At 44.4% G+C, this 26307-nt stretch overlaps 1 long non-coding RNA gene across 2 annotated transcripts in view; it reads right to left on the minus strand.

The window, feature by feature from the left end:
- Positions 1-7479, minus strand: part of LOC309851909 — a 34714-nt gene extending 27235 nt beyond the window's left edge. For both annotated transcript variants that reach the window (XR_014304991.1, XR_014304992.1), the window contains exon 1: positions 7260-7479. This is a non-coding gene — a long non-coding RNA (uncharacterized lncRNA). The remainder of the gene's footprint in view (positions 1-7259) is intronic.
- Between the last annotated feature and the right edge of the window lie 18828 nt (positions 7480-26307).

A 26307-nucleotide genomic window follows, 5' to 3' on the forward strand; every position in this document is an offset into this window, starting at 1 on the left:
GCAGCGTCCTTCTTGTTAATTGTTTTGTGTGTCTTGCTTATTGTCCTTGGTGTTTTCTTTGACTCCGAATGGAGGCCAACAATGTATGTCTTCATGCATGTCTCCATGTTATGTCTTTAAATGTGGATATATGTTCCTTGTACTGGTCATGAAGGTTACATTCTGTTTAAGGGGACTCTGGCTTTATTTCTCTCTGTTTCTCCTAATAGATGTGGGGGGCTTCTCCCTCACTCAGTTCCCATGTAAATGGCTATTACTGGAGCCAACTGGGGTTGGTCTAACTCGAGACAGAGACTATAAGGAATATTCCCAAGCAGCTGCCGAAACTCTCTTGGTTTCGGGGAAGTTTCCTTGTGTTCTCTGGCCTGACTTGGACTGCCTAACCCCTCCCCCCTTGCTGGTGGGAAAGCATGGCGTCTGCTCCTCTGTTGGGGCTTATGAGCTCTGAAACCGGGAATCTTTTCTCTGCCTCCTGGCAGCACTTTGTTTCCTCTGTTTTCCCCTTACGTGTTTCTGTACCAACGTGTGTGCAGCCTGCATGACTAGCCTCTAGATCATGCACCACGGCTCCTTCTCTCTTCACTGTCAAGGAGCAAGAAGAACCTCCCCACTCCAGATCTTCCCACGCATGTCTCAGGTAAACATTCAAAGCGGAGTGGGCCCAGGTGGAACGCAAATCAGTATTGGAACTAAGTTAAGTTTGTTGGTTTAATTAAGAAAGACGTGTCTTTTAAGTTATCAGCAGTAAATGTGAAACTTCAAAATTTACTGAAGGTCAAATAAGCTTGTGTTACTTGTTAAAATTTGTTAGCAAAGAAATGACTAAACTGATGGTTAATTGTCTATCTTAAAGTTCTAATGGGTAATTGCTGAAGTAGCTTTCAAAGTCTTTGGTAACCTGAAAGTTTAAGTTTTGCTTGGATGACAAATGGAATTGAATTGTGGACATCTAGGTCTTAACCAAACAGGATAAAATGCTAAGTCATAAATTACTGGATGTAGGTTTGTGCTTTTGACTTCTTACTGCAAAGAAACTAAGAGTATTTAAATCTGCTGGTAAGCTTGTTTTCCACCTAACTGATTCATAAATTTGCCACCTGAAGAATTCTGTTGTAGCAGTTCACAATTGGTTAATAACTAAAGGTGTTTCTAAGAATACAAAGTTCTGCTTAGTGTGACTAAGACTGATGGAAATAAAGGGAAACTGTATGTAGGAAAGTAGGAGATATGTAAGAAAGATTTAAGGAATGGGAATACATTTTGTTGAAGGTAAAGAAAGATAATTTTGTCCTAAATGAGATGGTTGTTTAGAAGGAAGTGGCTTGGGACAAAACCTGAATGCAAAGGAAAGTTGTAGAAGGTTTGTGAAGGGAAATCTTCAGAAAAGGAATTTTAGCTATGGTCAAGAATGGATTAAGATTGAAATGAATGGGTTTTAAAGGTACATTGGTACAAGACAGAAATTGTCTCTGTTCAAAAGGACAATGTTTTCTTAGATCAATTGATCTGCTGTTAAGAAAATGTAAATGGTTTTCTCTTTGCCTGCCCAGAAAAACGAGTTTCTATGTTCAGTTTTATCAGGTGTTTAACATCCCTAATTATATTTAGGCATGTGCTTTAAAACTTTCTAAGATTTTAGCAAATGTTGACAAGATTTAAATTGTAAATCTCTTTAACTCAGGCTTTTCCTTGGTATGTGAAGTTGCTCATGAAGTACTACTGAACCAATGATAAACCTTGGGTTACATTTGGGAAAATGCTATAACTATTCTAGAGATTCTACGTACTTCCTAAAGTTTTAACGTTTTGAGAGATCATCGCTTGATACTGTAATTATGGAAATGTTATGTATCACAGAAATAACCTGATTTCCTTGCAGCTAAATTGTAAACTCCCGTGTCTCTTTAGCTCTAACCATATCCATTCTGAGTTTTTGTCATTTATAATTGTTTTAATTCTCTGGTAAAATGAGTTTTATCTTCAAGGAGATTCCTATGAAGGACTTTCAGGACAAATACAGATATTTGATATGCTTGAAAATCCTAAAACTGAAATGGGTAAGAATTTCCAGAACTGACTAAAGCCGCACTCACCAGAATTAGTAACATGGGACTAAATGAACTAAAAGATTATAGTGTTGTGTCTCTTAATGTTTTGTCTTACTTTAAACATTGCTCGTTCTCTCTACTGTTTGCTCTTACAGACTAGGGATACTCCCTCCTAGTTATCTGTAACTTATAGTGATGTAAAAGTGCTCATTTGTAAAAGTGCTCAAAGCATTCAAATTTTCTCTCTATCTGAACCCTCTGAAACCAAAAGGTCTCAGTAAGTATTCATTCTTCCATGGCAATCAGTCATTTGCATAAGTTCAATAAGAATCTGTTCTCCTTGTAACAGGAAAGAATTGGAAACACGGGTTATTTTACCAAGGCTTTGACTGGGATGTCATATTTGAAAAGACTCAGATATGACCAGACAGCTTTAAAGGAACTAAGGTTGACTTTATGAAACCTGGAGCCATAAAGCCCCTTGGGACTGTTGGCCTGATACCTTGCTTACAGAGTTCCCAGCAGCCCCACCAGGTGAGTAAAGAATGTCACTCCTTGGTAGGCGCAATCTCGGGAAGAGGAATTCGCCCAAAGGTATTGCAGGCATGCCTCATGGCAAGTACAGGGCTTGGCTTCTGGCCCGGAGAGGCTACTAAAAGTTCAACCTAGAGATTCCTTATACAAAGTTCCAGCAAAGCAGATTCTAAAAGATCTATTGATCACAGTCACTGTTCTTGCTGAGCTTATGTAAATAATTAGGCCAAGTTTGTTAACACTGGACTTGTTTCACAAGTGAATTAGTCCTGATTTGGCTATCTCTGGAAATGAGGGTTATTTTAGAGAGAAAAATTATGTTTTAATAACACACCTTTATGGATGTTAAATTCTAGATTTGATTGTCTTTAAATGTTTACCTAAGCTAAACAATTTGAGGTAAACTTCAGAGAAGTTGCACAATAGCTTCTTTAGTCGATCTTATTATTTTGTGGGGATATTAGCAGACCCCACTGCACATGATTAAACAACTGGAAAATGGGATTGATTCCCTGCAATTGTATAACTTAACTAACACCTTATGTGTGGCTGGGATAATGAAATTGCCTAAAAGCCAACCTATCACACTCCATAGGATTAACTATGGACTTGTGGAGACAATGGATGACCCCACTTTCTTTATGAGTGGATTGGATGATGCATGGCGGACTCCCCTTATCTCTTGACAAGTTTTCTCACTTGCCAGTGATCCTCTGTAATCAGGATATTATTAAGGCTGGACCACTCAAAGGTCATCTTATTGGTTTCACCCCTTTGTCATATTTATCCTAGAGGCCACCTCTGTTGAGGTGCAATTGCAAATAGATGCTTTAGCTAAGCATGGAACAGCCCTCCTATAAAAGAGCCTCAAAGCTCACTATGGGACAGTCCTTGACTGTAATGATGTCACATCAGGTCCAGATTTGTCTTAGAAGGCAAAGGCCATCAATGGATGATGGAGGCCAACTTATTAAATACTGGGCTACATTAACAGATATGCCAGAAATAAAACTTGTCAAACTTTAAACCTAGTTACCTGTATGCCTGAACCTGACCACTGTACTTCTTTCTCTATAGAGCAAAAAGGTTATTGATCTTGCTTACTCTATCTGGCCAGATTTAAGATGCCCCTGTTAAAAATATAAATGACAGTTGGTTTTCTGATGACAGTAGTTTTCATAGAAAAAAAAAATAAGAAAAGCTAGGTGTGCCATAGTGCTCACTAGCACTTTGCAATTGCCAAAGCCTAAGAATTAACATTTATACTGACTCCAAATATGCTTTCCTGGTACTACATGCCCATGGAGCTATTTGGAAGGAAAGGGGATTGCTATCAAGCCATAACTCCCCAATCCAATATTGGCCGAAGTTCCAAAACCCTCCTCATCGCTATACTAAGGATGGCATATATCAAATCTGGGATACACATCTGTGTCTTACACCCATGATTGGACAGCTCAGTCAGAAGGCAGTTTTATGCTGGGAACAAGAATCATACGAGTGGTACTTGGGCAAATAACACATGATGTCTAGGATGGCTCACTAGAAATGTGTTCCCAAGTAATAGTACTCCAGGCTACTGACCGGTTTGCTACTGATTGGGCAAGGTGACCTGGCATCAGATGGCCAGCTCCAAACGGAACCCACTGGATATGTGGAACCAACCTGCGGCCCTGGCTTCCTCCCGGGTGGATAGGTCGCTGTACTTTAGGATTTGCCTGGATTCATGGGCGCATTACTAAAACCATCACAACTCCAGCTAATCTCCCCAACTTGAAACAAAGATGGACACGATTTGTTTTTAAATGGTGTGATCACTTAGCATCCATCTTTGTTCCATCTGCAGGACTAGAGGATGTCATGTGGCATGTAGAAGCCCTTAATAAATATACTACAGAGGCACTCAGTGATTCACTAAATGGCATCTCCCTACTTAATACCGAAGTGTCACAGACACGCAGGGAAGTCCTACAAAATAGGATGGCTTTAGATGTCCTTACAGCAGCCCAGGGTGGCACATGTGCAATCATCAAGACAGAATGTTGCGTATACATCCCAGACTATCACAAAAATGTCACAGGAAATAATAAAGGATATGAACACCCAGATTAAGGCCCTACAAGATCCTTCTCTCTCAGTAAATGGTTAAGTTCCTAATTTGAAGGAGGACTATGGCCGAATCTCTTTTTCGGGCTTTTCATTCTTATCGCCTTATTAATCTTAATATATGTTGCTTTGTTCCATGTTTCTCTACTTGGTGCCGAGACTCCATTGCTACAAGGACTTCGCCACGACAGACGATCCTTGTCGCGCGCAAGGACGCCTCTTCACTGTCAGCGCTGGATTCAGCTGCCTCCACCTTTGTAACTCCCTTATGTTCCTACCCTGATCAATATTGACCCGAGCAGGTAGGGACAGCTCTACGCCCCTATTCAGCACGAAGAAGTTACAGAAGATGAGACCTTCCACCTTCAACCCCCTTAAAGATTTCAGGGTCAAGATTGTTCAGGGGGAAATGAAGGAGCAGGAGACTGGCTGAGGAGAAAGCAAAAGCTGGTGCCTTGCACCCCACTAAGAGCAGGAACAAGACGAATGGATATAAGATTCTATCCATGATAAAGAAAAAGGGGGGAATGAAAGACCCCTCCCCTGGAAGATAGATAGGATAACTAACCACTTGTTTGCTTTTCTGTGAACCGCTGGCTTTTAGGCGTAGATTGGGTTATTAATTGTGTGATTAATTGCTCTTTTGCCCTTCTGTAACTGTTTGGCTTATAGAAATAATAGAAGACGCCATGATGGCATTCCTACCTTCCCCCTTCTTGTTCCCCCTCCCTGCCTCTCTCCTCCCGTGCACGGGCCCTCAGAACCAATCAGCTTGTTCCCCCTTCCCGCCTCTCTCTCCCGTGCGAGCGGGTCCCCAAAGCCAATCAGCAAACTCCACGAATGCCTTTTTCAAAAGTTCTAACTGTCAACCAATCAGTTGTGCCCCACCAAAAACTTGTTTGCACCTGTCTATAAAAATCCTGCACCACCCCAGCCAGGTGTGCTCAGCTAGCAGGAGCTGCTGACCACCCGCAGGCGCGCGCTGACCACCCGCAGGCGCCTGCGTAACAATAAAGAACCTCTTGCTGATTGCATCCAGTGGCAGTGTTGGATTCTTGGGTAAGGGGATCCGCGGGTCTTTCAGTAGCACAGGCGCCTGCGGGTGGTCAGCAGCTCCTGCTAGCTGAGCACACCTGGCTGGGTGGTGCAGGTTTTTTATAGACAGGTACAAACAAGTCCCGGATGGGACGGGGCCGATTGGCTGACAATTTGAACATTTGAAAAAAGGCATACTTGGTGTTAGCGGATTGGCTTTGGAAGACCCCCTCATGCGAAGAGAAAGGCGGGAAGGGGAAACAAAGAGGGGAAGTTTGACCTTATTACTCAGTGGAAAGACATCCTGCCTACGTGACTATGCAGCCCCCTGTCTATGTGACCTACCTGACCATGCAGCCCCCTTGCCTGCGTGACCTTGCCTCTGCTATTAGGAGAAGGTATCTTGTTCAAACAGGAGACAAGTGTCATGCCCTAAAAGCCAAGTGGTTACAGAAAGGCAAAAGAGCAGTTACATTGAATTCAACCCTGGGGGAAGGGTCTTTTCATTGCAAGGGGAGGAGGGGTACTCTTACACAACAAAAGAGCAGTTAATTAGTTAACGATGGGGGGGGGGTCTTTCAAATGCAAGTATCAAAAAGGGACTAGCTGGTTAACCCAAAAAAGAAAAAAACATTATGACTTGAAGCCATAAAAAAGTAAGAAATTCAAACTCTTTTCAGAATTTTAGGTACCTACAGAGTCAAAACTTTTTAACACTGAAACCAGCTACTAAATCCCAATCCTTAGAAATTAAACATATACATTTTGATAGTTTAAGTACAGACCCAGAGGGATACAGAAAACAGATAAAGCTCCTCCTGGCTCTGATTCAAACCTTGGGACATTTTCAAGGCTATGTCTGATGAACCTTTTCTGTCAGTAAAGTCTTTTCAGTTTAAATTTCTATTCTGTAAGTTTATGTCCTACAGTTATCTGCTGCCAGCTTCAGGCTGACCTCACCAAGAGAAGTAGGGCAACTTTAGAAAAGAAGCTTGGTATGCTTTGTAGTACTGGACCAGAGCCAGTAAAGACAGTACAATCTTTCAGATTTCTCATTCTGAGCTTAAGACGAAAGTCAGGCATAAACGTTAGGTTAAGTGCCTTTTTGACCCGATTCCTGGTAAGTACGTGCGTTCAGAGATGTGTTCAACGCACAGTCGCTGAGCTTCTAGGCACAAGGCACTGGGAGGCTTCTGTCAGGCTGGGGGAGTGGCGGTCTGACTGTGCCGCACGGTACCAGAGGCGGGTCCTACGGGTCCGGGGCTTTTACGTTTAGCTCAAAACCACTTGCCCTGAACTTTCAGGCCTTTTCATTCAATGTGCACGATTTCATAGGAGTGCTTTCTCCAGGCTGCACCTAGCCCACCCGAGGCCAAGAGACTCACTGTGAAGTGCAGTGAGGTCCCCGCCGAGGACCCGTCCGGGGCGGGGACGGCCCAGGAAGCCCGCAGGAGAAGCCCGAGGAGAGGCCCCGGAGGGCCAAGGAGGGCAGGCCACCCACGGCCCAGCTCCGAGGAGCAGAGCTCAGGCGCGCACCTTCATGAACGCGTCCTTGTCGAAGCAGAGCGTGTCCGGCCCCTTGGGCAGGTTCATCCTACTTCTCTCCATCCCGCCGGCCGCCGCCTCTCAGCACCGACACTCCAGCGAGGAGGAAAGGTAGGAGGCTGCGCTCCCCGACGCTACCGGTGAAGCCACCGCGTTTCCACTGTACAGAAGGCACTGCTTCCTCCAACATGGCAGCGTCCGTCCCCCGGCCAATGAAAGAGGACGCGGCAGGCCCGCCTCCGCCTGCCTCCGCCAAGAGAGGGGTGCGGACCGCTGCCGCCAGCCAGCAGGTGATGCTGCCCCCATGCGTCGGAGGGCGACACTACAACCTCGAGTAAGTTTCTGCGGAGCAGCCCCGCCGCTGGTGATGTGGGGTGAGCGGGAGAGGGGAGGGCGGGGAGGGTCAGGGGCGCTCCCTCCCCACCTCGCCGTTTCCCTCGGAAAATCGGCCTGCGAGCCTCTTCCAGGACCTTCTCCCGAGATTGTCCCGTGGGAAGCATAGCCGTGGCGGGATGCTGGCCCTTTACTTCTGCGGCCCGTTGTCCAGAGTGGGGGGCGCGTCCCGGTGTCAGGCCTCAGGTCCCCGTGCGCCGCCACTGCATCCGCCTGGGCGCGGAGTTCTCTGTGGGAACCCGGCTTCCGCCCTTAGCCCCCGCACCCACCCGGGAGCGTGGCTTCTCCCCCGCCGAGCTTGGCTCCAGCGATCAGTAGGAGCCAAGAGAGTCAGAATGGAACAGTCAAGACCCCATACAGTGCACTGCCACTTGGAGCCCTGGCTGTGGCAGTGGCGTGGCCCACCAAAGCCAGGAGCAACAGGCAAGACCCCAGACCCCAAATGCTAATGGAACACCCTGGGGAGGATGAAGGAAAGGCAGAGAGTCAGCGGAAACCTTCCCAAAGGACATTTCCCTCAGTTTCATCTGGGAGCTGACATTCAGCTGGTACACACCCCTTCAGCCACACAAAGTTTGGTGACTGGCCTCTGGCCAGAACCTGCTGTGTGTCTCCCTACCCTGAACCCTTCCCAAGATCCCTACCATGGCCTTGCGATCCAGGCACTGGGCAGCTGGCAGCCTTCGGTCGTCTGGGCAGCTCCCAGCTCCACTTCGGCTCAGCTGCTGGGAGGCCACAAGTTTGGGTTCTCAGAGCTCTTAAAGAATCACCTCGCTACCGGCCGACAAAACGCAGCCGACAAGTAGATGTGGGAGCATGTTTATGTCCAGTCCACTCTAGAATGGGCGGAATCGTGTGTTTGTGGCTAGCGTTGGTTCGATCGCCACACCTGCCCCCCTCCTCCTGCCGTCCTCCCCACATTTATTTTGAGATTTTTCTTTCCTCTTCCCTTGCTCTTTCTCCCACTGTCCTCCCCTTTAGTGGGAATGTCATGGTCAAATGATGATTCATTTCTCTTTTTTTTATCCGTGAGACTCTGACAGCTCAAACCACAGATCTCACCCATGCCCTTCAGGCTGCAGCTTTGCTGTAATAGCCCAGGACTGGGCTGTCCCTCCCAATGCTGTGATCTCCCAGAGATAGCAGGAGCAGTCCTTAGAAAGGGATGGGACACAGCAAGACAATGGCTTACTGTGAGTCTTGCATTCGAGTCACTCCAAACGGGAAACTGGTCACATTTTTTTTTTAAAACGTGAGTACAGGGACGCCTGGGTGGCTCACTTGGTTAAGCAGCTGCCTTCGGCTCAGGTCATGATAACAGCGTCCTCAGATCGAGTCCCACATCAGGCTCCTTGCTCAGCAGGGAGCCTGTTTCTCCCTCTGCCTCTGCCTGCCATTCTGTCTGCCTGTGCTCGCTCTCCCCCCCCCCTGATAAATAAATAAAAAAAAATCTTTAAACCCTGAGTACAGAATCTGAAACAATACATTCCCTAGCAGTGAGCCTGGCAAGGCCTTGTTGAGGAAAACGTGCCCAGTCAATATCCAGAGACTATGACAGGTAGGATGAGAGCTGGAATCTTATTTGGAGAATCAGAATAAATTGCCAGGGGAGCAACTATGAAAGTGCATTCTATGCCCTGTTGTGGTCATTTGGATATAGGGAATGAAAGCCTCATTATTTGGTCTTTGTTTATTTACTCTTATTATGAAAATTCTCAAGCATACACCAAAGTGTGTAGAGCAGAAGGATCCCGGCCCTTCCGAGTACTTATCACTCTGCTTCCTCAACTGTTTCATAGGCCCTCCTCCTCTACTGCCCCCAAAGTGCCTGTATTTTTGTTTTTTGGGGAGAGGGGAGGTCTGGAATATATTTTAAAGTAAATCCCAAACATCACATCATTCCCTGCTCCCCAAATACCTTGGTTTCCACATCAAAGAAGGAGGAGGAAGAGGTGGAGGAGGGGAAGACTGAGAAGGAGGAGGGATGAAGAAGAGAGATTTCCGCACAGGCCCACTATGCAAAAATCAATAGGTCTAATAAGCTATTCCGATTGGCTCTGAGAGGCATGACTTTTAGCCTCTCAGACTTTTAGGGCCACAGTGCTAATAAGCGACAAGGGCAAATTCAGGCAGCACAAACAGCAAGGCCCACACTCATCACCAAGGCACCGAGGCGGGGGGCAAGGGTGCCAGACTGACGGAACAAAGTTGTCTGGGAACCCCACCTGCCCTAGAAGTCCAGATGAGCGAGTAGTTGAACTGTTTTTTACCTTCATTGTCATTCCTTTCTGAAATTATTGCCGGCCTTTGGTAAAGACATAAACCTGAGCTTGTGCAGCCTGGGGTACTGATCTTGGGGTTGCTGAAGAGAGTAGGTGCCAACAAAGAATGAAAATCCCTGCTGCCTGTTCTCCTTCCGAGAGTCAGGAGGGAACAGTCAAGACCCCATACAGTGCACTGCCACTTGGAGCCCTGGCTGTGGCAGTGGCGTGGCCCACCAAAGCCAGGAGCAACAGGCAAGACCCCAGACCCCAAATGCTAATGGAACACCCTGGGGAGGATGAAGGAAAGGCAGAGAGTCAGCGGACACCTTCCCAAAGGACATTTCCCTCAGTTTCATCTGGGAGCTGACATTCAGCTGGTACACACCCCTTCAGCCACACAAAGTTTGGTGACTAGTCTCTGGCCAGAACCTGCTGTGTGTCTCCCTACCCTGAACCCTTCCCAAGATCCCTACCATGGCCTTGTGATCCAGGCACTGGGTGTGTAACACTTGACTCTGCAGGGGTCCCCGGGCCAGCTTTTGGTTAGTTAGTTGTCCGCGCTGTTAAAGATTTGACTACTGTTACATGTTTGACTCTTGTCTTTGGTGATGGTACCTATTTCATAGGAAATAGAAGCTGGAATCCAGGAAACAGGCTGGAAGATGAAATTAAAAAGTGGATACAAAGCTTCTAATCAGAGCCAGACACAACCGGCGATCAACTATATCCCAGTCTCTCCCCTCTTCTCTCATCTGTACTTTCCTTAATGAGGAATGAGACTTTAAGTTGACTTTTTTTTATCTTCAAGTCTCTCTCTCTCTCTCGATTCCCTAACTTGCCTCTCTTGCCTTCATTTCATCCTAGAGCTTGTGCCCACGACTTCTTTTCTAAGTAAATATTAACCCCCTTTGACTCTGAATCTCTGGAAAATTCTCACTTCCCTATTTTTCCTGGCACTGTGACAGGTCCTCATTTCTTCTTCCCACTCCTCTCTATTTATAGTTTTCACATTTTTTTTTTTTTGGCAGGTTGGCTACAGAACACTCAAAAATTGCAAAGAGAAATATTGTGTTCTGGAAATTCGTCCGAGCATTTTTTTCCAATACCGTCCTTATGCTCTTTTGATCCTCTCTTGAACTGTTGGACTAAAGCAGCTGACGCTTCCACCAGCAACCAGAGTCATTCTGTCCACTACTGTGGGAACAGAGGGTTTCCATTTGGAACTGCAGACTGAGCCTAAAGTCTGGTGGCCCTTTGGTGCCAGGATAGCAGGTATGGGACGGGTGGGACATGGAGGACAAGCATTATGGTAGAGGTCTCCATTCGACCAGGAAAGCTCACAATGAGCCAACAGGTCCATTTCAACATCTTCTGTATTTTCCTTATAACCTGTTTCATTCCAGAGTGGATTTGAGATCATTTAGTTTGATTCTTAAATGTTTCCCATTCCAACCGGAAACAGACTCATTTTACGGGCTCCCAAATTCTGCCTCATCTTCCTAATCAGTTAGTACCCCAAATTGGGTATGATAGTGCCAGAACATTCTTCCATGTGTATTTTATAACAGACTAGTATTTTATTAGTTTTTTTTCAAACTAATAAGAATGATAAGGGTAACTTTTTTTTCTTTTAAAGCATAGGCAAAATCACGAAAGACATTGAAATGAACCTAAAAGATTATAGTGTCTTCCAAGGGAAAACAGGTGTTGTCTCATGTACCCTTCTGGGCTGACCAATTCTATGGGATATTATGTGCCTTTCTTGTCTTTGAGCTATTTTGCAACTCTATAGATTGTACATAATTGATGTGGATGCAGATGATCTTGTCTAGCTATATGTAAATGAATTTTGTCCACTGGAAGTACAGTTGACCCCCTTTCCTTTGGTAGAAGGCAGTTTTGCAACTATTTGCATTCTATTTGCATATCTATTTGCATCTATCAAAGCAAATTCGTTTAAGTATTACTGATTGTATATGTGTCTGCCTTGAGATTCTTGCTTGAAGTGGTGGTAACATCTTAGTGGTTCCCGAGCTAATGAATGAATTAAACAAAATCCCTTCAGGCATTCATCTCATATTTGTAAAATGGTCCTTATTTAATCTTTTCGAGAAAATGATACACTAGCAAACCATGACAAGATTCTGGTAAATGAAAAGTATAATGAAATCAAATCGGAATGAATTTTAGAATTACCTTCAATGTGGCCCACGCTATGCCAGAGGCAGAAAATGAATGAATCTCAAAGACATGGCTTCTGGCCCCCAGGAGTTACAGTAATCTGTGTCAACATTGGCATGCCTGAGAAATGCATGTGACATTCCCATCAGGGGTTTCCCTGGGGGTTCAGTTAACCTTTCTCTTCCAAGCTACCCTCTCTTGTGGTGATATCAACTGTGCCCTTGGTTTCAGCTCCCATTCCCTAGCCAACATCTCTCCCACTGATACACGACCATCTGTTTCTTTCCTACCCATCAGGCCCGTGTAACTGACTACCTACTCATGCTATTTCACTGATGTCCCACCTGTGCCTCAAAACCCAGATTGTTCAAAACTTGATTCATCATCGTTTCTGAAAGAATGGCTTATCCTCTTTTGCTTTGTTTCTTTACAAATGATTCTACCAATGCCAGTGGCATGCACCAGAAACCAGGAAGGAATCATACAGCTGAGCCAACCTGCTGTACTTTAAAACACTTGACCACAATTCTCCAGTGGATAGTCAACCCTGGCTTCAAACTCCCTTGTCTCTCCGGTGAGTTTTCTTTCCCTCTAATGGATGACCGTTTCACACCTTTAAGACTTGCCTCAACAATCCCTACCCCCACCTCTTCTGAACTATGTCACCTCACTCCCAGCTCCTGTCCCAGGGATGAGGGAGCAGAAGGCAAGCTTAGGACAAAGCAGAAACTGGCACCCTACACCCTCTCCCCATGCCATATGTGTAACATTCCTCATGCACTCCTGGCTGCCCTAAAGGAAAAACGATTCTTAACTGATAGAGATCCCAGTCCTGCAGGACAGGAGTCTCCCTCCATCTACGAATGTCCTAGCGACTTACAAGGAAGGAAGAAGCTTTCTCATCAATAGCCTGACTTCCAGAGACCCATACCTCAGTTTCCGGAAGCCCTAACATCACCCTCCCCTCCATAAAATTGTGGGAGGCTAAGGGGGAGGGAAGTGTAATAAAACTGAATTTCTTCTAAGCTCAAAGCCCACTGACAAGGATGTGTGATAGGAGGAATGTAACATATCTCCAGGAAACTCCCGACTGTCTTCATGCTTTCCCCCATGAGAGGCAAAAACAGCCTTGACTTGACAATTACCAGGTCTCCCTTATCCTGAAATTCTTCTTTAGCATATGACAGTCCTTCTGGACACCCCCTTTGTCCTCACCTTCCTCAGCTCCCAGTCAACCATGCCTCTGTCTGAGCAGCTCTTTCTGCCCCTGGGTCCTGTACCTGTGTTTTAATAAAACCACCATTTGCACCTAAGACGTCTCAAGAATCCTTTCTTGGTCATCGGCTCTGGACCTCACCCCACCAAACCTCACCTGTGTTCCAAAACTTCATCACTAGTGTCACACTTCAAGAAAATAAAAGCCCTTTGTGTAGGAATTCCCTTATCTTACCACCACCCAATCAAATCTATACCTACATTTGTATCCATTTTTAATTTGTTTTTAGACATTTACTCAACAAATATTTAGTCAGTGCTACACACTGCCCTGAGTGTTTGTAAATCTGTGGCGAACAACACAGAAAAGTCCCTGGCATCATGGAATTTACATGGTAATTGGAGAAATGTACAAGAAACACAGAAAGAGTTGAAGACAGAGCAGGTTTATTGAGAAGAGCAGACATCCCCAGCTGGGGTTTGTTCTTCCTTGTGTCTGGGATTTGTTCCCTCCAGCCCTCTCCAGGACTCCACTCCCAGGGTCAATATCAAGTTCTCGTTCCAATGGATCCTTCCAGTCCGAAGACAAATGACTTTTTTCTTAAATACAAAAGGAAAAAAACCAAAACAAAGACTTCCTTTAACCTTCTATCTTCCTATAACAACCTCCATATTTCTCTACCCACCTCATTCCCAGCATAGCTTGTAAAATATTTGTCTACACCTGAGGGTGTAGGGTACCATGTCCCCAAGGGTAGTTGAAAAATCTCTATAAAGAATCCTTATGTGCAGATCATTTTAAGGGAGTCCATTTTCAGATCCAAACTCCATGTGTGCTCTGTAGGATCCATGATATGCCCATTCTTGGGTCTGATATCAGGATACTCCTCTCCTTCCTGGAAGATCAAGACACTCCTCTCAGATCTTATTAGAGTGTAGGACTTGGGCTGATACCAAAGTTGAAATACCAGTTTTGTTTCAAATAATGCCCTTCTGTGGGCAGTCCTGGGGCTCCACCTTTAGAGCTTCCTCTCCTTATTAAGGGTAAAGGTTAACATCGGAAAGGGGATTAGGGCAGATGTTGGAAGTGCTCTGACATCAGAATAACAATCAGTTTTGGTTAGTGACACTCATTCCTTCATATTTAAATTAAACTACATATTTTTAGGGACATAATAGGGAAAGGCACAAGTAAAGATTTCAATGGTTTCATTCCATTCCAGTGTGGTTTGGGAAATAAAATAACAAAAAATGAGACTGTTCTGCTTTAAAAAAAAAAATCAACTTGTAGCAAGCAAATGTTATTCCAATGAAGTCGATCCTTTCCTATCTCATTTTCTTTTTAAAGATTTATTTATTTATTTGGTAGAGAGATAGAGAGAGACACACACACACACACACACACACACAGAACACAAGTAGGGAGAGCCGGGGAGGGAGAAGCAGGCTTCCTGCTGATCAGGAATGTGGGCCTTCATCCCAGGCCCCTGCGATCATGACCTGAGCCAAAGACAGCCGCTTAGTGATTGAGCCACCCAGGTGCCCTCTATCTCATTTTTTAAATGTTTAATATTTTCAACACCTAGTTAATAAAATATACATATATTGTGATGAAAAGTTTATGATTAAAAAGTTTCAGATTCCCACTTAAAAATGTGCAAGGTGTGTGAATTCTCATAGGCGGTCCATGCACCATACACGCCTATCACTAGCAAATGTGGATGTACTCGGTGTCTCTAGGTTCCCGCTTCCTTAGTGCCCTCTTAATCACATGGTTTCTCTTCCTACCATCCTGGACCTGTATTCTCAATTTGCTTCTCTATTTCATCTCTGCCCCTTTGAAGAGCTTGATTCTGGGTCTTCTGTAGCTATGCATTCGCTCTCTCTCTCTCTCTCTCTCTCCCTCGATCAGGCTTTCGCAACCTAGCACTATTGATACCTGGTGGTTGATTCTCTGCTGTGGGGCTGTCCTGTGCCCTGCAGGACAGTTAGCAGCATCTCTGGTCTCTAGCCACTAGATGCCAGCAGCAACCCCCCCAAGTGTGACCACAAAAATGTTGACAGATATTGTTCAATCGGCCCTGGCTGCAAAACTCCTTGCCTCACAGCCCCAGTTTAAAAACCACTGCTTTAGCCGATTCCATTCAGCATCATTGATTTAAGTTCTTTGTAGAAGCTGAAGGCTCTGAAGTTAATGTCTTTAATCCTAACCCACCCTTGGAGCTGAGAATTACATGGCCAGCTGCCTGCAGCATATTTCTCCATGAATATGTAACAGGAGTCTTATTTTCACCATGATTTCTATCCTGCTCCCTCCTCAACATTCTCCTGTCCCAATCTCCCCATCTTAGTAAACAGCATCCCCACCTTCTACTGGCTAAAGCCTCAGCCCCTGGGATAAATTCCCCCTTTCCATTTTCTCGTATCTAATCCATCAGCAAAACCAACTGATTTGATCTCCAAAACAGAAGTCAGACTTGCTCACTGCTCTTTATATCCACTGCTCCCATTTGAATCCAAACCCTGAAATTTTTTTTGCACTTCAGACACTGTTAACAGTCATTGGTCCCATGACTACACCTACACAGATATTTTACAAGATTGCTAATCACCGCCAAGTTGCCAAATCCAATGATTAACCCTCAGATCCAAATGACTCAACCTGTCAGTCCTATAGACATAGAAGTCCCTCCACTTCTCTGGAAATATTCTATCTTTTTCATCGTGATGTTGGCTCTCCCTTCCTCTTCCACACTGGTCAGTGATGATGGCTCCTTTCCTGGCTGGGTTTTGTTGAGCTTCCTGACCTTTAGACATCAGTCCTGTGCTCTGGGACTCGGACCTTCTGCTTGAGTTTTCTGTTGTGTTAAAAAAAAAAATTCAGCTGAGTACATTTTAAAGAACCTATTGGCTTTATTCAATGATTCACGAAATGGGCAGCATCCTGCTTGCAGACTGAAAGGAGCTCAGAGGAGCAGTACAAAATCAAAGACTTTTATAGGCAGAAGAGAGGAGAAGCAAGGAAGTCACGTCAGGCAAACAAAGCAGGTTGGTTATGGCCAGGTGACTTGGCTTCTGGGGATGGCAGGGGTCTGAGGGAGTGGGGATCAGGTGGTGTCTGCTTGCCTGGGCTCAGATTCCATTTCTGGGACAGCTGAAATCATAATTAAGTCTGGTTTGGGGGACATGGGGCTTAACATAAGCAACTCCATTTTGGGCCTCTTGTTTTGTTTTTAATAGTTACTTCATAACAAATAATAACAAGTTTAGTAACTTTAAACAGCTCAGTTTACTATCCTACCATCTCTAGCTGTCAGGAGGCCAGACACAGCTTAACCAGGGTCCTCGGCTCTGGGTCTCACTCAAAGGAGGAGAGAAGGCGCCCACCAAGCTGTGTTCTCACCTGCAGGTTCCACTAGGGAAGGCTCTGCTTCCAAACTCACTCGGGTGTTGGCAGAACTCATTTCCTTGTAGCTGTGTGATTTGGGGGGCAGCCCATGCTGGGGCGGGCAGGGAGATTCTCCAGGCTGTTAACTGGAAGCCATCCTCAGCCCCCAGAGGCTGCTTGCGGTTTCCTGCCATATAACTCTCTCCACAGGTGATTCCAAACTTGGCTCTTTGCTTCTTCAAGTCCAGGATAGCCTCTCACTCCAATCCGTAAAACAGTCTGATTTAATATAATGAGATCATAATAGTGACATCTTCTTACCTTGCCAAATTCTACTGGTTAAAAGCAAGTCCTAAGTCCCATACACACTCCCATCCATACTCACAGGACAAATACTGGGGGACAGATATCATGAAGCTGCCTTATCATGTTGCCAAACACACCTCTGTCCATACTCACGGTGTAGGTAAGCCCACTTCTTCTCAGAGCTTGAACCCTATGTCCTAACGGTGCTCATATTTGTGCCTCCAGCCTGGACCTCACCCATGAATGCCAGACTCGTGTGTTCAGCTGCTGGTTGGGCATCCCCATGTGGATTCAGCCACCATCTCCAGAAACAAACACCTGTTGCCCATCAAACTTGCTTCTCCCATCGTCTTTCCCATCTTAGCAAGTGGTAACGTCACTGTTCCAGGGCCTCGGGCCCCCAAAATTGAAAAATCATCCCAACTCTTGTCTTTTCCGCACACTCCACACTTAATATATTTACAAATCCTGCGTGTTTTGTCTTCAATATACACCCAGAATCTCCCCCCTTCTCCCCACCCCTGCATCTACTGCTCTGGTCTGGGCCAATACCCCCTCTCACCTAGATCAGTGGTCCTCAACCAGGAGAGTTTTGTGCACCTGCTCTCCCCCAGGGGATTTTGACAGGGTCTGGACACATTTTCGTTGTCACAACTTGGGATTGGGAAAGGGCGCTCCTGCGATCTAGTGGTCAGTGCACAGGACAGCTCCCCATAGCAAAAATTAATGTGGCCCCAAATGCCAGCAGTATAGAAATCTCAGTCTACATTAATGCAAGTAGCATCCCCACCCCACAACCCCACAAGTTTGTTCTGCACACAGCAGCCTGAGTGATTCTTTTCTTTTCTCTTTATGATTTTAGTTATTTATTTGACAGATCGAGAGAGAGATCCATGTAGGCAGAGAGGCAGGCAGTGGGAAAGGGAGAATCAGGCTCCCTGATGAGCAGAGAGCCCAATGCGGGGCTCGATGCTGGGACCCCGAGACCATGACCTGAGCTGATGGCAGAGGCTTAACCCACTGAGCCACCCAGGCGCCCCGATCCTTTTCTAATCTAAATCAAGTCAAGCCTCTTCAAAACCATCCAAGCTCTTCTTATCTGGCACAAAGTTAAAGGCAAATCTTTACAATGGCCTTCAAGACTTTATGTGATCTGACCCCACTACCTTCCTTACCTACCTCCTACCACTTGCCGTCTTGCTCATTTTTTGCCCAGCATTATTGGTCGCCGTGTCATTCTTTTAATACCCCAGATGTGCTCCCACCTTGGGCTTACTGTTTGCTCTGTGTGGGATGCTCTTCTCCAAACAGCACAACTGCTTGTTCCTTAATTTCCTCCAGGTCTTTCCTCAAATGAGGGAGACTTCCCTGACACAGTCCCATAGAAAATACCAACCTGCTCTCCTAAACCCTCACACCCCATGTCCACTCACTCAGCTTAGTTTCCTTCCTACCCCACATCAACCCCTGATATGTATGTATATTTATTTGCTTCATTTCTCACTCAACAACTAAAATAAAAACTCCAAGAGGACATCAAATTCATTTTGTTTCTTGTTAACTATTCTGTCTTTAGGGTTTAGAACAGTACCTGACACATAGTAGATGTTCCGTAAATATTGGAGAATGATTTGTTTCTATTTTTGCCTTTTCTCTATCCATTCTTTACACAGCAGCCAAAAATGACATTTTAAAAATGCAAAAGGAATCCCACGACCACGCTCCACCCACCAGTGTAAAACCCTTCAACAGCTTTTCGTTGTGCTCAAGCCGCAGCTGACATTCTACAGCCCAGGCCAGATTAAGATTTCAGAGTTCTTAAAAAAAAAAAAAAAAAGTTTTCAGAGTTCTTAATCACTGGAAAGACGATGGTGTTGTCACCACCAGAGATATTTAAATATTTTTGAAGATTAGATCCCAAAGTAAGTGTGCGAAAAGCCTAGCAATATCCGATTTCACAAACTCAGATTTCATAAAGTCTCATTAGTCTTCTCACCTTGTGTAAGTTTAATCTTTCCTCAGCCCCCTTTTCTCTTCTGTTTCAGGCACTCACCATACTTTGCCAGAATGACCATAATGGCCTTCAAACCTGTCATCTCATCTTCAGGAATATGCCCCTTTCCCTCCCCTCCTCACACCAATTCATCCTCTAAACTTATTCTAAGATGATCACTCTAAAATGTGCATCTCATTGTGTCCTTCCCCTACAGGAACTTACTCAATAGCTCCTAAGGACGTGTGAATTTCCTTGGTGTGGTATTTTTACAAGACCCTTTGCTTGCAAGTGGCAACAATCCAAAGAAAACTGGAGGAACCAAAAGGGAAAAGCAAGCAAACAAACAAAAAACAAAGGAATGTCCAGGTTCCTGTAGGGGTGGATACCACAGAAGTTCATAAAAATCCAAAAGAAGATGGGGCACCTGGGTGGCTCAATGGGTTAAGCCTCTGCCTTTGGCTCAGGTCATGATCCCAGGGTCCTGGGATCGAGTCCCACATCGGGCTTTCTGCTCTGCAGGTAGCCTGCTTCCTCCTCTCTCTCTGCCTGCCTCTCTGCCTACTTGTGATCTCTGTCAGATAAATAAAGAAAAAATCTTTTTAAAAAATCAAAAGAAGAGCTGCAGAACTAAAGTTTCAGAATCAAAAACTAGGGACTGGAAACCGGCAAAACACTTTTCACTTTGTCCATGTCTCATGTTTACTTGTCTCCATATGGCTGCTTTCTTCTCTGGTCAGACTCTTCAAGTGTCCAGGAAGATGGCCATGGCCAGCTCCTGAATCCCATCCAGCAAGGCCAGTCACTCGCCTAAAGAGAGAACCTTGTCTTCCTGTCATTTACATATCAATCCCAGGGAGACTCTGATTGGTCCTATTGGTGTCAGGTGGACCAATCACTATACGGGTTTATATGTGTGCCCATCCTCCCCCAGACTGCATAAAGCACAGGTGAAACGTTTTTCAAATTAACATATAATGTATTATTTGCCCCATGGGTGCAGGTCTTTGATTCATCTGTGTTAAACATTTCACAGAACTCACCATATCACATACCCTCCCCAATGTTCATAACCCAGCCACCCTCTCCATACCCCCTCCATCCCCGCAAACCTCAGTTTGTTTTGTGGAATTAAGTCTGTTATGGTTTGTCTCTCTCCCCATCCCATCTTGTTTCATTTTTTCCCTCCCTACCTCCCATGACCCCCTACCCTGCCTTTCAAATTCCTCATATCAGAGAGATCATATGATAATTGCCTTTCTCTGATTGACTTACTTCACTTAGCATAATACCCTCTAGTTCCATCCAAGTCATTTCAAATGGCAAGATTTCATTTTTGATGGCTGCATAGTATTCCTGTGTGTGTGTGTGTGTGTGTGTGTGTGTGTGTGTGTGTGTGTGTGTTTATTACATCTTCTTTATTCATTCCTCTGTTGATGAACATCTAGGTTCTTTCCATAGTTTGGCTATTGTGGACATTGCTGCTGTAAACATTCAGGTTCACAGGCCCCTTTGGATCACTACATTTGTATCTTTAGGTAAATACCCAGTAGTGGGATTGCTTGGTCCTAGGGTAACTCTATTTTCCTCTTTGAGGAACCTTCATACTGTGAAGCACAGGGGAAATTATCCAGAGTGAACGGCGTTGTGTACCCAGAAAGAGGAAGATGAGGAAGTACAGCGGTCAGGCACAACACATAGCCCACAGTTTCCACCATTTACATGATCTCTTCGATTCTACTTTTCCCTGCTCCTTCCGCAGGTTCTGTGCTTGAACCACCGTGAACCCCTGTGAATTCGTGGATGGCTTTGGCTTTCTTTTACCTGCATCTGGCCACACCTGCTGCTCTCTGTGCCTAAAACCCTATTTTCTGGCTTGTTATACAAAGATAATACTTCCAGATATTCTTCACACATCGTACACCTCACACATCACCTCCTCCAGGAAGTCTTTGTTTGGACTTAGGGGTTATATTGTCATTTGGGGATAGTAAGGCCAACAGACCAGGAGATCACTGCCGTTGAAAAGACAATTGGTTACTCACAGATCCCAGAAGGAGGGGGCTGGCGCAGCCACCAGGGAGGGGTGGGGGAGGACAAAGGGGAGCACGGGGTTCCGTCAGGATGGGACTGAGGATAAGAGCCTTTATTGTGGTTTCTGTAGGAAGGAATGGGGGAAGTAGGGATGGTAGGTTGTGACTGGCTGATTTGGACACTTTCAGCAGGAGCTGGGGTATAACGGCTGTCCCTGGTTGTCTGGTACTTGGCCCTAGGGTGATTTGGACCCTGAGTAACAGTTCCACAGAGAAGGTGGTCAGGAATTCAGACTCTAGATTCATTGCTTTGCATTTAAAAACCTCACTACCAGCTGAGGGGTAACTCTCTCTAGGAGCTGACCAACCCTGGAGGGGCAGTCCTTCCAGCATGGTCAAAGTATCAAAATATGGAAAATAAAGGACGGTTACTCATTTTCCCTGATTTTTTTTCTTTTAAAACTTATTTTATTTAAATTCAATTAGTTAACGTAAAGTGTATCAATAGTTTCTAATGCAGAGTTCAATTATTCTTCCCTGATATTTTTTTCACCCTCTTCCTCTAAATCAGGTTTCTGTGACTCTTCCTTCTGATCCCATAATAACCAGTGCATATTTCTGTCCTTGCAAGGTGACAGCACCAACAATGGCATCCCAAGTGACAGCATAGCAATGTTCAACCTTCAGATTCCTTTGAGGGAAGAGGGTGAGAACTTGAAGCCATTTTAATTTCGATGTAATGGATGTGTGACCTCATTTGATGTGGGTGGCCTGTAAGACTGCACTTCTAGTCTTTACTCAGTGTCTTAAAAATATTTTATTCATTTTTTTTATTAAAATGATGACAACAAAACTCGAGGTGTGCTATATATCCTGAATTTCCACCATCACATTCACTTATAGAGCCATTGTTCATTCATCTTCATACTGATTATTGAATACGTTTTTTTCTCTGCATTATTGTGCCTATCTTCGACCTTCCAAATACACAATTAACCAGGAAAATTTAAACTCTGACTGCTCTTTTAAGAAATTGAGGCTTGTAAATATCCGTGCATAGAAAATCAAAACAATATGCCTGATTACACAAGGACCCCTCCCACTGATGAATGTATGGTGCCTTATTATCTTTGTATGGTGCCTGGGTGTGGATTAGGAAAAGAAGCACCATCCTTTGCATGGTTGCAGCTGTGTGATGTGGAGACTGCTTGGGGAGCAAAGCACAGGTTGGTTTTTAGCCCAAAGTGTCTCCTTCTGGTAACCCTTAAAACATCAGGCGAAGATGCTGAATGTGCACTATTTTGCCCCAATGGGTGTAGCTTGATTCATGTTCCTCCCTGGGATTTCCTCCGGGACCTGATAGTGTTATACAATAGCAAGTGAGGGACTAACCCATCACTGTGTAAATTTCTGCTGCCATAATAAAATGTGCATGTTTCTGTTTTGGAATCTGAACACGTATTTGACCTTCTTAGTGATTCAACTTTGAAGCAAAGACTTTTTTCATCTTTTCTTCAAGACTTTGGGTTAAATTAAGGGGTGCTCTGAGATTTTAAGGCAAATTGTCACGAGTCAGCCTTTATCTACAGTTACTTATCTCTGTAATCAGATTTTTCTCAAGACACAAAATACACATACACACAAAATAAAACACAGATACAGTTTAGATGCCGACTCAAATTGTCAGCCAGGGCTGTTGAGTCCACATTTTTTAATCATCCCAGGTGATTGATTATATTAAGTGAATATTAGCAGTTGCAAAATAAGTCTACAGTAATACAATGTACTTTTATCATTTTTTTTACATTAATGGTTTTTGGTTAATTATTCCTGTTTCTTAAAAAATAATTTTAAAAAATATAGCTCTTCTGTAGTCCGAATGTTTGTGTCCCCTCTCAAAAGTCATATGTTGGAGGGACGCCTGGGTGGCTCAGTGGGCTAAGCCTCTGCCTTTGTCTCAGGTCATGATCCCAGGGTCCTGGGATCGAGCCCTGCATCGGGTTTTTTGCTCAGCAGGGAGCCCGCTTCCCTCCCTCTCTCTGCCTGCCTCTCTCCCTACTTGTGATCTCTATCTGTCAAATAAATAAATAAAATCTTTAAAAAAAAAAGTCATATGTTGGAACCCTAATCCAAGTGTAATGACATTTACAGATAAGGCCTTTAAGAGATTATTAGGTCATGGTGGTGGGGCCCTAACAATGGGATTAGTGCCCTTATGGGAAGAGACGGGAGAGAGCCAATGATATGATATATTACATATAATATATGAAATATTATTATAATGCTATATTATTATATCAATAAATGAAATGCAATAAATAAATAAATAAATAAAATTGCAATGCAATAAATAAATAAATTACAATGGAAGATTATTCAGCTTAACAAAGGAAGGAGTGTGGGTGATGTCCCTGGTGGGCCATGCTGGCTCTTGGCTGGGACCTAAGCCAGGCCCGGACTGAAAACCTGCATCGTCCCACCAACTTGGGGTTTCCTGCTATCTGCCCCCCAAAGGACAAGTGTCCAGTGTCAGAGCATGGGGACAGAAATAGCCTCAGTTAGTTCCTACACTAAGAGTAGCTTTGGAAACTTCTGAAAACCCAACTCATCATCCATCTGGCTATGAAGGGACGTCTACAACATTAATCCCATGACCCATGTTTTACTTTGTAGAATTCCAAACATTCAACAAGCTTGTGAGTGGTCTATTTATTTGCAAGCTTAGGTTGCTGCTTCTTGCCTTTAAAAGCCAAGCACTGTAGTTGCTCCCATAGATCGGTACAGTCTTTTACAGTTTTTAAAGCACTTATGAGTTCTTCCCCTATTCTTTACTTCTGAAAAGCAAAATGTGTATCAGCCAATGATGTAATTAGTTTGAACAGAAAAGAACTTTATTGAACATTATCAAGGGCCTTGAAGAATGCCCGGAGGGCCAATGCCAGGTTCTGGGGCTGTACCACCGCAGGACTTCCCAGGGGAGATAGTGCAGTGATACCCAAACAGTTGACCCTGGATGGAACCGTGGGCATGGCTTCTCAGAGAACTCCAGTCTTTTGCATCCATCCTTAGAAACAGATCCTACCTACTTGGTGCTTGCTTCTTATTCTCCCATCAGAGCCTCATGTGGGTGCATCTGATGGGCAGACCTTGTATCATTTGCAAAGTAATTTCTGGCTTCTCTTGGGGTAGAAAGTCAACATGGGAAAATTCCTCAGAGGTAGGAAGAGTGTCCAAAGGATGCTGGCTGTTTCAAATTACAACAAACATGACAAACAATACCACTGACCATCAGAAGTGGGGTTTTAATGTCTTGAAACAGTTATTATTGGGTTTTAATGTTACTGGGAATCATTTACTGTAGGTTCACAAGATATCTGATAAGAGAGCACCTTTTAGATTTCTCTAACCAATAATATCTGCATTCTGATCCTGCAGAAAAAAGTTCTCTGAAAGTGCTGACCAGTTTTGATTGCAATACGATTTCTCAGCCAATTCTTTTCATATCCTATTTGAAGCAGAGCTCAAAGCTCTGTACTCAGTGGGTGGTTGTATAATTGTTTTAATTCATTTGTTAAACATAATTATCTTTCCTCACTTCTGTCCTATTCCTTTGATATATGCTCAGCAACTTGGTCCCTAATGGATGTGATTAGAGCTTCCCATGGTGTGCAGCATGTGAGGGAAGGGGTGTTACATCGTTAAGGTGGAGACACATCTTCATTTCATGTTTCAGGGACTTAAGCTGTTTCTTTTGACATCTGGGGGCTAAGTTAATGAGAGAGTTCTTTGATAGCTTTATGTGAGCTAATTCTGCTTGTCACATGCTATAGGGGACCTGGAGAAGAGGGAGGAAGTCAGAGAGCAGAGGATAGGTGGGGTGCCTTTGTTCAGTGACCATCCCCTCATGTCAACCACCAACCCAATCATTAACTCTGGGCGTTTAAACACAGACATCCTGAGACAGATCAAAGACAGGTTCTTGGCAACAGGTCAGAACATATTCTTGGGAAAAAGAGTTATGCTAGTGGACCCTTGTGAATCTGAGGTGTCTTCCTCCTAGAGACCTGGGTGTTTTGTAGACAACCTCTCATCCACCTTTTTGCAATGTCCCCGCAAGGCACTTATTCCCAAGTCTGGGAAAACTGAAGAATATTAGACTCTGTGCTCTTAGAGATCAGGGAAGGTGTCAATGAATCATCCTTCTGGGTTCTAACCTAGACTGACAACAGATAAGAACCGAGTTCAATCAAATGTGATAGGTATTGAGGGCTAGATGAGTCAGCATGGCTTAGATTCAAGACCAAAATAGTCTTGAATCTTCCTGTGCCCTGAATTGAAAAATGGTGCCCAGGGAATAGTGTACCTGGCCCGATCCAGCCATGCTTACCCCAAGAATATGAAGATTTCCCCCTGCATTTTCTTTTGAAAGTTTTATGGTTTTAGCCTTTACATTTAAGTCTACAATCTATTTCCAGTTAATTTTTGGATATAGTGTGAGGCAAGAGTGATGATTTGTTTTCCCATACATACATGCAATGATAGAAATGCTTTCCAGCCTGCCGCCAAGAAGAATGGGCCTGGGTCTTTCCCACTGTTTCCTGGCAATGGTCCAGCACAGCTTTCCTTCAGAGCAGTCAAATAACTGAAAGAAAATCCTCAAATTTACAATCTTGTCTACTGGGTTTCAATGGAAGTTCATGCATTTTATCCACTCCCCCTTTTCAACCTGCTTTCTATAGAGAACATCAATTCACCTGTTGGAATTAAACCTGGAAAAAAAGGGCAACAAATTAAGCCACTTACAAGAGTGTCACGAAGTACTGACCTTTTATTCTTAACACAGTGACTGGACAGAACCCCTATTTTTGCGAGTAAAAAAGAGCAGGCACCCCTTTCCCATCCTATGCGATGGTGCACTTCAAAGCCTTGTCTAAGCAAATCTTAGAATGTAGAAGTTGTAGGGAACAGAATGTTCATCAGTTTGATGAACGTTGGAAACAGTGATCTTTGCAGCTTCAGTTTATAACAGTGAGCTTGTGCATTCTTGGATAGCTGTCCATTACTGATGTGTGCCGGATTAGTTTTACAGTTTCACCTGAGGAAGGAAGACTTTACGTTTTATGAAGAGTCCAGAAATTCTGCTTTTAAGGCTAAATGCATACAGCAACATTTATTACACAGAAAGTGCAGCAAGTCTACAAGACCAGAAGCATAAGTACTGATGAATGGATGGAAGCAGTAGCTAGGACTATAGACAATCCTATAG

The sequence above is a fragment of the Mustela nivalis genome (genome assembly GCF_964662115.1).
Source record: "Mustela nivalis genome assembly, chromosome: 17".
NCBI lineage: Eukaryota > Metazoa > Chordata > Mammalia > Carnivora > Mustelidae > Mustela > Mustela nivalis.